The sequence below is a fragment of the Arachis hypogaea genome, chromosome 7 (genome assembly GCF_003086295.3).
Source record: "Arachis hypogaea cultivar Tifrunner chromosome 7, arahy.Tifrunner.gnm2.J5K5, whole genome shotgun sequence".
In the NCBI taxonomy this organism is placed as follows: Eukaryota; Viridiplantae; Streptophyta; class Magnoliopsida; order Fabales; family Fabaceae; genus Arachis; species Arachis hypogaea.
Window position 1 is genome coordinate 56,717,729 of NC_092042.1, and position 17,927 is coordinate 56,735,655.

Here is a 17,927-nt window from a genome sequence, read left to right on the forward strand (position 1 = left end):
CCGTCCTTAGCGCATAGCGTCTCAACAATATAAACATAAAATATTATATAGGTGGTTTTCAGAAATAATTTTCAGTACTCAGTAAATTCATCATGTAACTCTGAGTCCTAAGCTCGTCTTAAACATCCTCAGTCCATAATTCCACAACTCATCACATTAATCATCATTACAGTACTCTGCCATCTCACTCAACTAGTTACATCCTCAGTACTATAGAAACCTAAGTTTCCGTCTTCTAAATTCATACAGAAATTCACCTATTTAAGTCACTAACTCTTCTCTATTAGTCTTACGGCATAATTACTAGGTAGCAATCTCAAACAGCAGTTTAAAGATGCTTAGAAAGCTAGAGAACTCTTGAAAAACGAAGAAAAATCCTTTTTTAGCAAAACAGAGTTTGTACATACGCACACCCCTGCCATGCATACGCACGCGTTGAAAAAGTGAGGGCTGCGTACGTGACTCCTCTCTCGCGTATGCGAGACTCCTAACCCGAGACCCTCAGGCTGTGGAGAATGCCCGTGTCGCGTACATAGGTTCGCGTATGTGAATTGCAGCAGACTTGTAAAATTTTTAAAGCTGAAAAATTTTAATTTTAAACACCAAAATTTAAACACTCATAACTTCCTCTACAAAACTCCATTTTCCTCAAACTTTATACCATTTTATAGATCTTTAAATCTTCTTCATTTTAAAATAAAATTCAATCAATTTCAAAAATCGAGGCTCAAGTTATGATCCGTCAAAGTACATCAAAAACCAAGTTTTACAAAAATTCATCAAGGTTCTCTAAATTTCAAAACTTTAAACCAAACCAACTCAAAATCACAACACACATCAATTCACATCAGAACTTACCATTTTGTCTCAAGCCACCACTCTTACCAAATTTTCACTTATAATACATTATCCTCCTAATCTTCAACCCCAATCATCAAAGTCATCATACTAAAACCATTTCTCAACCAACACACTCATCAATCATCATTCTATCACTACCAATCATCATAATTAGCATCATTTAACCTCAATCTCAATATTCAATATCATTTATCAACATCAACATAATAGTTTATCAAAATTATCAAAATCATCAAATAGTTACACATCATCATTTCATCAAATTTCAACAACCAATTCAATCCTATCCTAAGGTCCACTAGCCTAAGTGTCTGGAACTATTACATATTACATAGAGAAAAGTGAAACCATACCTTGGCCGATTCTCAATATGCACAAAATACCAAATTTGATTCCAATCAAGCTTTCAACTAAAACCAAGCCAGTAATTCAAGTCCAAATGATCCCAAATAGCTAAGACAACTCCATAATTTACCAAGCTAAAATCATATAAATCACCATAAATTAACCTAGTGTTTATCAAATTCACAAATTCACAAAGGTAAAGAATTTTCTTACCTTCCTCGAATTATGTTTGGGGTACAAACCACCAATAATCCAACCATAGATACCACCTAATAAATCAAAAACACAAAATTTACTCAATACTCAAATGTAAAATTTTGAAGTTATGGCCATCGGAAGTTGGTGGTGAACTAAATCATTCCTCACTTTTACAGTTTTTAGAACCCTAGTTTTCTCTCTGAACCATGAGCAACTAAACCTCCACTGTTTAGCTTAGGAGCTCTGTTTATTCTATGGATTAATATTATTACTCTTCTATTTTAATTAATGTATTGATTTAAATTTCAAGAATTTGTTTTCGTTCTTCATCTTAAGGATTTGGGTAGATCGAAAGAATAACCCTTATTCTAATTGTGTTCTTGTTAAATCTTGGAAAAGTAATTTACTTAAACAATAGCTTGAAAACAATTTTTTCTAAATCACTAATTATCTGGACTTAACAGGATACGTGACATATAATCCTCTTATATTTGGGTAATTAGGGTTTTTGTGGTATGTAAACTACAATTGGACTTAACCTTCTAATTGAACTTAAGTGACCAAGGAATCGGCGGTTCACTAGGTTAGAGGAGACTGAATTACTAAGGAATTAGGGTTTAGTCAAATATAGTTTTCCATGAATTGAATCTTGCATGATTAAAATAGTTGGTAAGAAAAGTTACTCCAGAAGATAAACAACTTCGAAGCCCAAATGTTTTCTCCTATATTCTTCACACAAATTTACTGCTTACTTTCTAATTCTCTAATTTTACTGTTTAATGCTATTAGACCCTCAAACATCATTTTCTGTTTGTCTGACTAAGCAAATCACTCAATCATTGTTGCTTGATCCATCAATCCTCGTAGGATCAACCCTCATTTGGTACGACCCGGTGCACTTGCCGATTAGTTTGTAAAGATTCTAATTCCACACCAATTTTTTGGTGCCGTTGCCAGGGATTGACTGTGATTGACAACTATTAGTTGTTTGATTGCTTAGATTAGGCTTTTTAGCTTTAATTTTTGAATTTTGCATCTAGTCTTTTTTCTTAATTTCTGAAACTAAGTTTGGTGTCCCCTAGTTATTTTTATTATAATTTTCTTGTTTATTTTTCTTATAAATTTCAAAATTTCTTTTCTAATTTTCGCTTATAATTTTTGAATTTTAGTGCTTTATTTATTTGGTTGCTTTCTAGTATTTTTTTTACTTAGGTTTCCTCAGAAGAATTCTCTTCACTCTGACATAGAGATTTCCATCTTTTTTTTTGTTTTCTGTTTATTTATGAGTAGGAACAGGAATAAGTACCTTCTTGAATTTGATCCTGAGATTGAACGAACCTTGAGAAGGCATTTACAACAAGTTAGAGCTTACAAAGCCGGTAAAAACTCAGGGATAATTTTGAGAGGGAAACTGAGGAGCTCACGATGGATCCTAACCATAACAATGCGGTTAATGCAAATGTTCTTAATCCGAATGCGAATGGGCAACCTAGGAGGGCCTTGGCTCATACACCACACCTAGCCCAGATTTCTATGGGAATAGTATTATAGTATCTCCTGTTGCTACAAACAACTTTGAGCTGAAGCCTCAGTTGATCACTCTAGTGCAACAAAAATGTTAGTTTCATGGACTCCCGCAGAAATACCCAAACTTGTTTATCTCAAATTTCCTGCAGATCTGTGATACTGTGAATACTAACAGAGTGAATCCCGATGTCTACAAGCTATTTCTCTTCCCATTTGTTGTAAGGGATAGAGCAAAGCAGTGGCTTGACACTCAGTCCAAGGAGAGCTTGGATACTTGGGATACGTTGGTCAACAAGTTTCTGACCAAAATTTTTCCTCCTCAAAAGCTAACTAAGCTAAGGATGAAAGTTCAGACTTTCATACAAAGAGATGGTGAATCCCTCTATGAAGCCTGGGAGAGATACAAGATGATGATTAGGAAGTGTCCTCCAGATATGTTCTTAGATTGGATCTGGTTGCAGATTTTCTATGATGGACTATCTGAGATGGCTAAAATGTCTCTGGATAATTCTGCAGGTGGATCTCTGCATATGAAGAAGACTCCTAAAGAGGCTAATGAGTTGATTGAGATGGTTGCTAACAACCAATATTTATACTCTTATGAGAGGTCCTCTGTAAAGAAAGGAGTCTTGGAGTTGGATACCTTGGATGCTATTCTTGCTCAGAATAAAGCCATGTCTCAACAAATCAGTATGATTACTCAGCACTTGAGTGGGATGCAAGCTTCAGCTGTTAGTTCTTAGAATGCCCCTCAAGAGGCTCCATATGACATGAATGGTGGCTTCACTCAATTATGAATATGATCAATTTTATCCTGAACAGGCCAACTTTATGGGGAATGCTCCTAGAAACCCCAACAATGATCTATATGCCAAGACCTTTAATCAGGGGTGGAGGAATCACCCAAACTTTGGGTGAAGAGATCAACCTTGAGTCAGCAGAATTTCAATAATTCTCATGGCGGTTTTAATCAAAACAACTTCAATAACCGCCAGTTCCAACCCTCTCAGTCTTAGCAAGCAACTCCTCAACCTTAGAAGACCACTGACTTGGAATCACTAGTTGCAAGTTTTATGCAGGAAACCAGAGTATCACTTAGGAACTTGGAGGTTCAGATGGATCAAATAGCCACAAAAGTTGCTGAAATTGATCAGAGGTCCACCAATTCCCTTCCTAGTAACATAATTCTAAATCCAAGATAGGAGTGCAAGGCTATCACCTTGATAGGTAGACAAGTGTAAGTACGGAAACACAAGTTACTGAGGAGCCGGTTGAAAAAGAAGCTTCGGAGGAGAAAAAGGAGGAGGTCGAACACGCCCCACCTAGGCGTGCAGACAATCCTTTTCCAGTCACTCTTGACATACATCCGGTATTACCTAAGGCTCCTGAGTACAAGCCTAAGATGTCATATCCTCAGAGACTTCAAAAGGAGACCAAGACAAGCAAGTTTTGGAGCAAATGCCTCTCTATGTTAAATTCATAAAGGAGTTTTTATCAAAGAGGAAGCCTTTAAAGGGAGATGAGACAGTGGTCTTGACGAAGGAATGTAGTGCCATAATTCAAAATGACTTGCCAAGGAAGATGCCAGATCCAGGGAGCTTTCAAATTCTATGTACCATTTACCTTTGAGAAAGCCCTATGTAATCTGGGTGCAAGCATAAATTTAACGTCCTTGTCTATGATGAAGAAGTTACAAATCCAAGAGGTACAACCCACAAGGATAGCATTACAAATGGTAGACAAATCTCTGAAGCCTGCATATGGATTAGTGGAGAATATCTTGGTCAAAGTGGGTGAGTTCTTCCTCCTAACAGATTTTGTAATTCTTGACATAGGGGAGGATGAAAACACCTCCATAATCCTAGAAAGACCATTTCTAGCCACTGAGAGAGCTCTAATTGATGTAGAAGTAGGTGAATTAGTACTTAGAGTATATGATAAGCAACTGGTCTTTCTTGTCTTTAAAAATATGCATTCATCAGGTGAAGAGGAAAAGTGCATGCAGACTGAGCTTATTGATCCAAACTTTCTAGAACCCCATGATGATGCACAATAGGATCTGCAGCTCAAACCTCCTTTGGTAACAATCAACAAAATTTCTCCTGACACCAAACCTAAGTTCGGTGTTGGAAATGCATCATCCACGAAGGAGGAGGTCCCCAAGAAGAAAGTACTCAGAGGATGAAGAAACAAAAAGATCCCCACTGAAGGTTTCTCCTCAAGAATGAAGGTGGTGTTGACTAGTAATCCCGTGTTGCCTCATACAGTGAGCCGGATCCTTTCTCTTAAGCATATAGAGTTGATCCATGAGAGCACAAGAAAGAAGTTCACAGTAAGGGGCAAAGAACTAAGCCCCTATGATCACTCTCCTCCCTAGTGGAGCTGACCGTCAAGCTAGTGCGGTAAAGAAGCACTTGTTGGGAGACAACCCAACCATAGTATCCTTTTGATTTTGTGCTCAGTTTACTTTACTTTTTATTTATGTGTGTCTTTTAATGATAATTTCGTAGTTTTTTCTTTGTTTTATATGCCTTTTATTCATGCAGAGTGATTAGAACAGGAACAAATTTTGATTTGATTCGGAAAATTATTTCTTAAACTTGCTTGAATATTTTTTGTGGAACATAAAAGGGAGATAGAACAAACAACCTTGTGAGTTGTTGAGCTTATATTGCGTGCGTGCATATTTCAAACACAATCTTTATTCTTGTGTGCTATGCTCCTTCTATGATTCTGATCTTAGATTTGCTTAATTCTTTATTTCCGATATTTGATGTTTGAATGCATTTAGCATGATTGAGGTCATTTTTTCAATTAAATCTTACTAACCAATATAGCCATACCCTTATATCTACCATTGTGAACCACTTTTGAGCTTTTTAATTCCCTTTTGTTCTAATTGTTACCACATCACTGACCCTAAGTGAAAAACCATGAATAATCTTGAATTGCATCTTTGATTAGTTTAGGTTGAGGTGTGTGTGTCATTTAAGTGTGGGAGAATTTTGAAAAATATTGGTAGTGAATAAAAAGTTTATTTTGGGTATTCATTTGAAAATTTTGAAAAAATGGGTGCACATTCATGCGTCAATTATTTTAACCATATGCATTTGTCTTAGAGAAGAAAAATAAAAAAATAAATAGAAAAGAAAAGTAAAATAAAAAAATATATATTAAAATATATAACACCAAAAGGGGACAAAAGTTGCCCCAAAGAAAAGAAAAATGAATAAAGAATGCATATGTAATTTGAATAGGAAAATATGCATGAATGTGTGTAAATAGAGAGGAATGGGTAGTTAGAATGCATTATTAGTGATTAGGTTGATATAGGTTAGGTGGGGAATGCGTACGCACAAGTCTTGATGCGTGACTTCATTAAAAAGTCATGTGGTTCATGATTTTGGAGGCTTTTGGCCCAATTTCGGAGTTCATGAAGCTGACTAGAAGGCTATATCAAAGGGGCAGCATTCCATAACAAAGGAGGCACCATTACACACATTACAACATTATTAGGAGTAGGAGTATGTTTTAGAATAGTTTTCTTTCAATTCTCTTAGGATTTTAATTAGGGTTCATGGTAAAACTTTAGTTTTACATTTTTTATTTTGGATATTTGCTTGCTTCTATTGTAAGTAGCTTTTAACTCTCTCTTTAATTACACTACTATTGCTACACTTTCTTATAATTGAAGTTACTTTGTTTAGTTTAATTACTTGTGAATTTTGAATTTCTTGTTGATGAATTTGATGTTTTATAATCTATACATGCTCGATTGAGTTTTTATTATTGATTTTGTTCATAGATTGGTTATATTTTTCATTATCTTTTGTAATTTCCTATGTTTTGCTTCCATGCCCACCAAGTGTTAGTGAAAACGGCAATTATGAATTTTGAGTACATTTTCATCCCTTGACTTGGGAAATGAATAACTAGGATTCTAAAGTTATAATGTCCGACATTTAGTGGTAATTTTGGGTTGTTAGTTACTATTGTTTCCACTAACGCTAGCTTTTTACTAAGTTAATAAGTAAGTTAGCTAGGATTTGTGGATTAAGGCCAATTATGCTCGCTTGACATATCCTCGATGTTAGGGTTGACGAAGTGAGATTGACTCATTATAATTGTCATAGTTGTGGTTATGACAAGGATAAAATTCCTTAACTCTCATTCCTAAGTCAAGGCTCTTTTATGCATTTATCACATTTTCTCTAGTTTTAATCTTATTTTCTTTTAATTGGCATTAATTGTCTTTTGACCCATTATTAGTTCATTTATTCTTTAGTTCTTTTTAATTTCCGTTCTAAACTTGAAACCCACTTATTTCACAACCAAAAGTGTGACATCTAATTGCTAGTCCAAGAAAAGACAACCCGAGATTGAAAACTCTTAGTTATTTTGTTTGGATTGTGACAATCTTTATTCTAAACTTTGATTGTGGACTATAATTGTTGGTTGGGGCTATACTCACAATGCAATTCTCATTAAGAAAATTCCTAACCGATGGTTTGGCCTACATCATGAACCCTGGACATTCCCTCAGTGCACGCATTGACGAGCGGGTTTCTCTCGCGGTCTAGAATTTTCACAAATAAATCCTCGTTGAAAGTATAGCTTCTAGACCGATAAAGAATCCTTTCGTGCAAAAGTTTTGGTTGTCACAAATAACAAACGCCTAATAAAATTGATAACCGAAGTATTTAAACCTCGGGTCGTCTCTCAAGGAATTGTAGGGAGGTGTTCTTATTATTGGTTATGAGTTGTGTAAATTGGGGTTTTTGGATTGAGAAATAAGAAGAGAAAATTCCAAAGAAAATAAATTAATAACAATAAAAAGCCTTGACTAGGAGAAGATTGATCTGAAGTTCTATCCTTGTTGGATTTTCCAAGATTAATTAGTATTAGCAAAAGAACAATCCGAAGCCGATGGAGGTTGTTGTTCTACTTAGTTATCCTTTACTGAGTAAAAGAAAGTCAAGTAAGTTGGAAGCCAATTTCTATTCACAAGTCCTAATCCTCTCCCTTGAGAAGGATTAGCGTTAGTAACTAGAGAGCTGGCCAATTTCTTCAATTTCTTGTATTCCTTCCACTTTTGCATGCTTCCTTTCCATCCTCCAAGCCATTCCTGCCCTATAATCCCTGAAATCACTTAACGCACATATCACGATATCGAATGGTAATAAGAGATGATTAATATTAGCAAATATAAGGCCAAAGAAGCATATTTTCAATCATAGCATAAAATCAGGAAGGAAAACGTAAAACATGCGAATTGTATGAATAAGTGTGAGAATAATGGATAAAATCCACTAGATTAAGCACAGATAAACCCTAAAAATGAGGTTTATCAACCTCCCCACACTTAAACATTAGCATGTCCTCATGCTAAGCTCAAGAGAACTAAAAGAGTGAAGAGGAATGGTAGAAAGTATGAGATGCAACCTATCTATATGAATGTAACTACATGCAAAGAAAATGATTCTACCTACTTGGTGAAAAGTAAATAAACCCTTCAAGAACAAATATGAACTGGATTTCACTAATTTAAATCATAAAAATGAAGTACAAATAGACTTGCAGAAGAAAATAGCTCATGAAAGCCGGGAACAAAGAATCGAGCATCGAACCCTCACTGGAAGTGTATACACTCTAATCGCTCAGGTGTTTGAGGTTCGATTCTCTCAATTCTCTACTAATCTTTCTTTCTAAGACTTGCTCTTCTTCTACCAATCAACAAAGATTTAATGCACAAAATACACATATCAAGAGGTCTTTTGAGGGTTGTAATGGGGTTAGGGTCAAGGTAGGATTGTGTTTGGTCAAGTGGACTAAAATCTGAATCCTTAATTAACCTGAACTTTCCACCTAACTTAAGATAATCCATGTAATTAAAATGCAAAATCTAACTACCCATTGACTGTATTTTTCACATATTCATACATTCTAAATTTAAGTACAACTCATATGCATTGATATCACCATTTACTTTGGGAATTTTGTCCCCCCTTTTTTTATTTGCTCTTTTTTCTTTTTTTTCTTGTATTATTTTTTTTCTTTTCTTTGTTTTTCCCAATGCATATGATTAAGGTATTGAATGCATAAACATATCCTCAACATTTTTCACATTTTCACACAAAGTCTAACATACTCAATTTCCAAACCAAACGATTCCAAACTCACTTTTTCCACACTTAATTCATGAGCACTTTCACTAGTCTAAGCTAATCAAGGATTCAAATTAAGGACATTATTGTTTTTCGTTTAGAGTTAGTGATGAGCTAAAGTAAAGAACAAAGGGGTAAAATAGGCTCAACATTGGTTTACAAAGGATAATGAAAGGGTAAGGCCATATGGGTATGTAAGCTAAGTGAAACAAGGCCTCAATCATATAAGTATATGCATACATTAAACCATGGAAATATAGAATCAAGCAAGATATAGATCATAATTTTAGAGAGAACAACACACACCAAAAATAAAATATATTGGTTGGTAAAATGCAACCAATCAAATAGGCTCAAAATCTCACAGGTTTTGTGTGTTCGAGCTCTAAACCATGTTCCAAAATAATATTTCTTCAAACGAGTTCAATAAAAATTTCAATTCAAATTAGTGAAATGCTATAAAAAGTTTCTTGAAAAGAAAATGTCACTTCAACCAAGGAGTGGTAAAATATGCACAAAATCAAGCAAACATGCAATCAAACATGCAAATGCAACAATGAACTTAACAAAGAAAAAAAAAATAAAAATTGGTGTTATGAAGAAAGTGACTAACCCACGGAGATCGGTATCGAGCTCCCCACACTTAAAGATTGCACCGTCCTCGGTGCATGCTAAGATGTGCAAGTGGAAGGGTTGCTCCAACTGATGCTTTTTCTCCAAAGATTGTGCGGCAGACTTGTTTATTGCTCCAGTTAGAAACTTTTCCTTTTTCCTCTTGGTGGCCATCCTGAAAGAAGAGAAAAAGGAAGGAAAAGAACCCACAAGTAAAGATATGAAAAGAAATAAAACATATGTAGACTAGTGCCAAATAATAAGGTTCTCAACTACATGGTAGCTACAACATGTAAGTGAGAAAATAATAGAAGTACAGGGCATGTCAACTAAATAGCAAACAAGTCAAGGTACACCTAAAATAATGCAAAAAATATGCAACAGTTGAGTAAGAGAATTTTAATACCAATGTGAAAACAACAAGTATAGAAAAGAAAAGGAGAAGAAAAGGAAGAAGAAAGGAACGAGGAAAGAATAAGAAAAGAGAGAAGAAAGGAGTAAGATGGAAAACGGGACGCGACGCGTACGCGTCACTCACGCGTACACGTGGGTGAGCAGAATCACGAATGACGCGTAAGCGTCGGTCACGCTCGTGATACACAACTTCGTGCAGCTGACCAGCAAGTGCACTGGGTCGTCCAAGTAATACCTTACGTGAGTAAGGGTCGATCCCACGGAGATTGTCGGCTTGAAACAAGCTATGGTCATCTTGTAAATCTCAGTCAGGCGGATTCAAATGGTTATGGAGTTTTGATAATTAAAAGAACGAAATAGAACATAAAATAGGATAGAAATACTTATGCAATTCATTGGTGGAAATTTCAGATAAGCTTATGAAGATGCTTTGTTCCCTCTGAGCCTCTGCTTTCTTATTGCCTTCATCCAATCATTCATACTCCTTTCCATAGCAAGCTGTATGTAGGTGGATCACCGTTGTCAATGGCTACCATCTATCCTCTCAGTGAAAATGGTCCTCTACGGTTTCCTGCATGGCTAATCAGCTGTCGGTTCTCGATCGTGTCGGAATAAGATCCATTGATCCTTTTGCACACTGTCACAGTCATCCCATCCCAAATCCTACTCGGAATACCACAGACAAGGTTTAGACTTTTCAGATTTAAAGAATGTTGCCCATTTGATTCTAGCTTATACCACGAAGACTCTGATTGCACAGAATGGAAGCTCTGTTGTCAGGAGAGGCAACCATGCGTCGTGAACCAGGAGGCCAAGAGATACACACTCAAGCTTTCGCAGATAGAACGGAAGTGGTTGTCAGGCACGCGTTCAAAAGGGAGGATGATGATGAGTGTCACCGATCATCACATCCATCAGGTTGAAGTACGAGTGAATATCTTAGAACAAGAATAAGCTTGAATTGAATAGAAAATAGTAGTAATTGCATTAATTCATGAGGAACAGTAGGGCTTCACACCTTAATCTATGATGTGTAGAAACTCCACTGTTGAAAATACATAAGAACATGGTCAAAATGGCCATGCCTCCTAAATAGAATGAAACAAACGAAAAAGGGTTCAAAGACCTGATCCCAAGATCAAAGATGATCAAAAGATGAAAATACAATAGTAAAAGGTCATATTTATAATGAACTAGTAACCTAGGGTTTACAGAAATAAGTAAATGATGCAGAAATCCACTTTCGGAGCCCACTTGGTGTGTGCTTGGGTTGAACATTGAAGCTTTCACATGCATAGGCTTTTCTTGGAGTTAAACGTCAGCTCTGGTGCCAGTTTGGGCGTTTAACTCAAGCTTTTATGCACGTTCTGGCGTTTTACGCCAGAAAAGGGTCTTTGACCGGCGTTTTGACACCAATTTGGGCCATCAAATCTCAGGAAAAGTATAGACTATTAGACATTGATGGAAAGCCCAAGATGTCTACTTTTCAACACAATTAAGAGCGCCCTAATTGAGCTTCTGTAGCTCCAGAAAATCCATTTTGAGTGCAGGGAGGTTAGAATCCAACAGCATCTGCAGTCCTTTTTCAGCCTCTGAATCAGATTTTTGCTCAGGTCCCTCAATTTCAGCCAGAAAATATCTGAAATCACAAAAAAACACACAAACTCATAGTAAAGTCCAGAAATGTGATTTTTGCATAAAAACTAATAAAAATATACTAAAAACTAACTAAATCATACTAAAAATTACCTAAAAACAATGCCAAAAAGCATATAAATTATCCGCTCATCAGTACGTGTGACCACTCGTCGTGCTAGACACGCGAGGCCAGCCCCACGCATGCACAACTCTCTGTTTTCTTCGAGCTGTGGCCAAAATTGTATGCGACGTGTGCACGTCAGGCACGCGCACGCGTGGATGACCATAAAGTGAAAGTGACGCGTACGCGTGGGTGAATTTGTGCTTCTAGCACGATGCCAGTGCCAGGCCATCACAACTTTCGGACAAACACCTTTTTACGTCAATTTTCAGGGCCACGCGTGCGCGTCAGTGACGTGTACGCGTGTTTTGCCAAAATCGCAATTGACACGCACGCGTGGAGTACGCGTACGCGTGGTGTTGTTTGTGTGTAAAGAACACTTCCTGCACAGCTCCCATGCAACTTTCTATCCAATTTTTCTCAAATTTTTTTATGCAATATGCAGATGAAGATGAAAACTATATGTACTAATAATGGGAAGAGTCACTGAAAAAGAAAACTAAGAAGAGAGAAAAGAACGATCATACCATGGTGGGTTGTCTCCCACCTAGCACTTTTAGTTATTGTCCTTAAGTTGGATATTTGGTGAGCTCCTTGTCATGGTGGCTTGTGCTTGAACTCGTCTCGAAACTTCCACCAATGCTTGGACCTCCAATAAGCTCTATCAATACTAGGTAAATTTCTCAAGCTTTGAAGGAGTTCTTCACAAACTTTGAGCTCCCAAAATTAATCCTCATATATTCCCGGATCCCAAATCTTGATTCTACACCCGTCTTCAAGTTGATCATCATGATTGTATCCGGGTGGTAAGCAATCCAAATTCTCACTAAGGCATCCAAACAGCTTCCTAGACCCATTCATTCGAGCACTACACCAACCCTTGCATTTCAACTTGGAGCATGCAACCATATTGAACCTTGCAGGACAACTCTTTCCACTAACCATGTCCCTCTTACTCTTAAAGCCACAAAGAGCTCTAAGTTGACCATCCGTCTCCATTATCCCATATTCAAGTGGGAAAGTAAAGGTCAAGGATAAGAATTTTATCCACTTGAACATTGTGTTGGATGGTAATGGCCTTGGGAGAGGTGTTTCTAATGGTCTTGCAAGCTCCACTCCCTTGTGCTCTTCTTTGACAACTTCCACCTCCTTGCAAGCCTCTTCAATTTCAACCTCTTCTTCTTGGTAGCTTTCTTCCAATTCAATCTCCTCTTCATTGCCTACCAAGGGCATGGGAGGTTGTGCTTCTTCTTCTTTAATCTCCATGTCAAGTCCAATAGGAGAGGATTCAATTATAGATAAGGATTCATCAATGATTGAGTCCATCTCTTGATCAACCTCTTCAAAGTCTTCAACTAGGCTATGCCTTAGAGGTTGTACACCCTACTCAACATCAATTTCAAACATCTTTGTAGGAGGCTCTATAACTTGACTTTCCCATGGAGGTTCAGCATCTCCTAAGTCTTCAACCACTTCATTCTCTTCAATAATTACGGCTTCCTCCAGTTGTTTTAGCATAAAATTGTACTCCTCCTTGATGATTTCCTTTCTATGACAACTCCCTTCAACTACTCCTTCATCTTCAAGGGTCTCTCTTACCTCCACATTTTGGGCCTCCTCTTGCTCCTCTGGAAATAAGGCCGCGTGTAACCGATCTATTGCGTCCCTAAGACGATCCCTTCTCTCTTGTTCTATGTCCATAGTATAACTGGGATCATCTTACTCTTGGAATGATGGATGTGGGTGCTCGTCCATAGAGGGTGGTGATGGAATTGAGAGATCATTATGTGGTTGAAAAAGAAGTGCACTAGAGCTTGAGGGTTGAGTATTCGAGGTAGACGATTGGTCCATGCAGGATATAAGAGCTTGAAGAGTAGATGTGAGACTAGTGATAGAGGCAAGTGTGGTATGAAGCTCTGTTTTCCCTTGGTGAATAGCACCAAGGGTGTTGTCATCTAGTGGAGGTTGGGGTGGATAGGAGGGTTCATTATTTTGGAGAAAGGGTGCATGGTAGGAAGGTGGTTCTTTAACGCCGTTGCCGGGGATCGATAGTGATTAACAACTATTAGTTGTTTGATTGCTTAGATTAGGCATTTTATTTTTAATTTTATTAAAAATATATTTAAAAAAAATAATTTCGAAAAAAAATTTTAAAAATATTTTTTTCTCTTATTTTACGTGAACCCCCTCCCCTTGTTTCGTTTTAATTTTTTTTCTTTTATTACTTGATTTTCGAAAAAAATATATATTTTAATTAAATTTTAAATTTTCAAAAAAAAAATTTCGAAAAAAATAATAAATTTTTAAATAAATAAATAGCACTAATATCTTTCTTAATTTCTGAAATTAAATTTGGTGTTACCTGGTTATTTGTTCTATTTATTTATTTATTTATTTAGTATTATTTTTATTTCTTTACACATGTTACCTCACTAGGAATTCTCTGCACTCTGACGTAGAGATTTCCATTCTTTCTTGTTTTCTTGTTGTTTATGCGTAGGAACAGAGACAAAGAACATCTCTTAGACTTTGATCCTGAACCTGAAAAGACTTTCAGGCGGCGTTTACAACAAGCAAGACTTTACAAGGCTGCAGAATCCACTGTGATCCAAATAATACTGAGAATACCAATGCGGCAAACCCGAATGGGGATGAATAACAAAGGAGAGTACTTGGTTCTTTCTCCGCTCCTACAGCGGATCTGTATGGAAAGAGCATTGTGGTGCCTCCCATTGCTGCGAACAACTTTGAGTTGAAGCCTCAACTGGTCACTCTGGTGCAACAAAACTACCAGTATCACGGTCTTTCCCACGAAGACCCAAATCAGTTTAGTTCTAGTTTTCTGCAAATTTGTGATAATGTGAAGACAAATGGAGTAAACCTAGATGTGTACAAACTCATGCTCTTCCCATTTGTTTTGAGGGATGGAGCAAAGCTATGGCTAGATTCTCAACCCAAGGAGAGTTTGGACACTTGGAACAAGGTGGTTATTGAGTTTCTCACTAAATTTTTCCCACCAAAGAAACTGACTAAGCTTAGGGTGGAGGTTCAGACCTTCAGATAGAAGGATGGTGAAACTCTGTATGAAGCTTGGGAGAGATACAAGCTACTGACTATGCAATGTCCTCCAGACATGTTCTCCAAATGGACTCAACTTGATATCTTTTATGAAGGCTTGGGTTAAATGTCCAAGATGTGCTTAGACAATTCTGTATGAGGTTCATTGCACAAGAAGAAGACACCGGAGGAGACTATTGAGCTTATTGAATTGGTTGCTAGCAACCAATATTTATACTCATCTAACAGAAATCCAGTGAACTCTAAAACCCCTCAGAAGAGAGGCGTGTTAGAAGTAGAAGCTATTAATGCTCTTCTCGCTCAGAACAAGCTGATGTCTCAGCAAATAAATCTACTTAGTCACCAGATGAGTGGCATACAAATATCAGCTATCAACACACAAAATCCACCACAGGAAGTCTCATATGACATGGTAGGTAACTCTATGCAAAATGATAATTATAATTATGCTCAACCTTCTTTTGAACAGGTGAATTACATGGGGAGTGGTCTGACGTTAGGATTTTTGCTAGTAAAGAATTTTATAAAAATATTCGCGTTGTAAATCTCAGTCAGGCAGATTCAAATGGTTATGGATGATATACGAATAAAGCATAAAATAAAGATAGAGATACTTATGTAATTCATTGGTGAGAACTTCAGATAAGCGAATGGAGATGCTTTGTCCCTTCCGTCTCTCTGCTTTCCTACTGTCTTCATCAAATCCTTCTTACTCCTTTCCATGGCAAGCTGTATGTTGGGCATTACCGTAGTCAGTGGCTACAATCCCGTCCTCTCAGCGAAAAGTTCAACGCACCCTGTCACGGAACGGCTAATCATTTGTCGGTTCTCAATCAGGTTGGAATAGAATCCATTGATTCTTTTGCGTCTGTCACTAACGCCCAGCCTTCAGGAGTTTGAAGCTCGTCACAGTCATTCAATCATTGAATCCTACTCAGAATACCACAGACAAGGTTTAGACCTTCCGGATTCTCTTAAACGCCGCCATCAATTCTAGCTTATACCAGGAAGATTCCGATCAAGGGATCCAAGAGATAAACATTCAAGCCTTGTTTGCTTGTAGAACAGAAGTGGTTGTCAGGCACTCGTTCATAAGTGAGAATGATGATGAGTGTCACATAATCATCACATTCATCATGTTCTTGGGTGCAAATGAATATCTTAGAACAAGAATAAGCTGAATTGAATAGAAGAACAATAGTAATTGCATTAATACTCGAGGTACAGCAGAGCTCCACACCTTAATCTATGGTGTGTAGAAACTCCACCGTTGAAAATACATAAGAACAAGGTCTAGGCATGGCCGAGAGGCTAGCCCCCATGATCTAAGAACTAAACATCCAAAGATGATCAAAGGATCTAAAGTGATCCAAAGATGAAAATACAATAGCAAAACGTCCTATTTGTAGAGAACTAGTAGCCTAGGGTTTACAGAGATGAGTAAATGACATAAAAATCCACTTCCGGGCCCACTTGGTGTGTGCTTGGGCTGAGCATTGAAGCATTTTCGTGTAGAGACTTCTCTTGGAGTTAAACGCCAGCTTTTGTGCCAGTTTGGGTGTTTAACTCCCATTCTTGTGCCAGTTCCGGCGTTTAACGCCGGGCAGTGTTGAGCTGATTTGGGACACCGGTTTGGGCCATCAAATCTCAGGCAAAGTATGGACTATTATACATTTCTGGAAAGCCCAGGATGTCTACTTTCCAACGCCGTTGAGAGCGCGCCAATTTGGCTTCTGTAGCTCTAGAAAATCCACTTCGAGTGCAGGGAGGTCAGAATCCAACAGCATCTGCAGTCCTTTTCAGCCTCTGAATCAGATTTTTGCTCAAGTCCCTCAATTTCAGCCAGAAAATACCTGAAATCATAGAAAAACACCCAAACTCATAGTAAAGTCCAGAAAAGTGAATTTTAACTAAAAACTAATAGAAATATACTAAAAACTAACTAAAACATACTAAAAACATACTCAAAACAATGCCAAAAAGCGTACAACTTATCCGCTCATCACAACACCAAACTTAAATTGTTGCTTGTCCCCAAGCAACTGGAAATAAAATAAGATAAAGAGAAGAGAATATGCACTGAATTCCAAAAACATCTATGAAGATCAGTATTAATAAGATGAGCGGGGCTTTTAGCTTTTTGCCTCTCAATAGTTTTGGCATCTCACTCTATCCTTTGAAATTCAGAATGATTGGCTTCTATAGGAACTCAGAATCCAGATAGTGTTATTGATTCTTCTAGTTAAGTATGATGATTCTTGAACACAGCTACTTTATGAGTCTTGGTCGTGGCCCAAAGCACTTTGTCTTCCAGTATTACCACCGGATACATACATGCCACAGACACATAATTGGGTGAACCTTTTCAGATTGTGACTCAGCTTTGCTAGAGTCCCCAATTAGAGGTGTCCAGGGTTCTTAAGCACACTCTTTTTGCCTTGGATCACATTTTTATTTCTTTCTTTTTCTTTCTTTTTCTCTTTCTCCCTTTTTTTTGTATTCACTGCTTTTTCTTGCTTCAAGAATCATTTTTATGATTTTTCAGATCCTCAGTAACATGTCTCCTTTTTCATCATTCTTTCAAGAGCCAACCATTCATGAACAACAAATTCAAAAGACATATGCACTGTTTAAGCATACATTCAGAAAACAAAAGTATTGCCACCACATCAAAATAATTAATCTGTTATAAAATTTAAAATTCATGCAATTCTTCTCTTTTTCAATTAAGAACATTTTTCATTCAAGAAAGGTGATGAATTCATAGGACATTCATAACTTTAAGGCATAGACACTAAGACACTAATGATCATGAGACACAAACATAGATAAACATAAGCATGAAAATTCGAAAAATAAGAAAATAGAGAACAAGGAAATTAAAGAACGGGTCCACCTTAGTGATGGTGGCTTGTTCTTCCTCTTGAAGATCTTATGGAGTGCTTGAGCTCCTCAATGTCTCTTCCTTG

The 17,927-nt window shown here is 37.1% G+C and overlaps 1 non-coding gene across 1 annotated transcript; it reads right to left on the reverse strand.

Moving 5' to 3' along the window:
• Positions 1-3,264: 3,264 nt before the first annotated feature.
• Positions 3,265-3,370, reverse strand: LOC112704200 (small nucleolar RNA R71). The gene has a single exon (XR_003154836.1). It is a non-coding gene; the product is annotated as a small nucleolar RNA R71 (small nucleolar RNA).
• Positions 3,371-17,927: the final 14,557 nt, after the last annotated feature.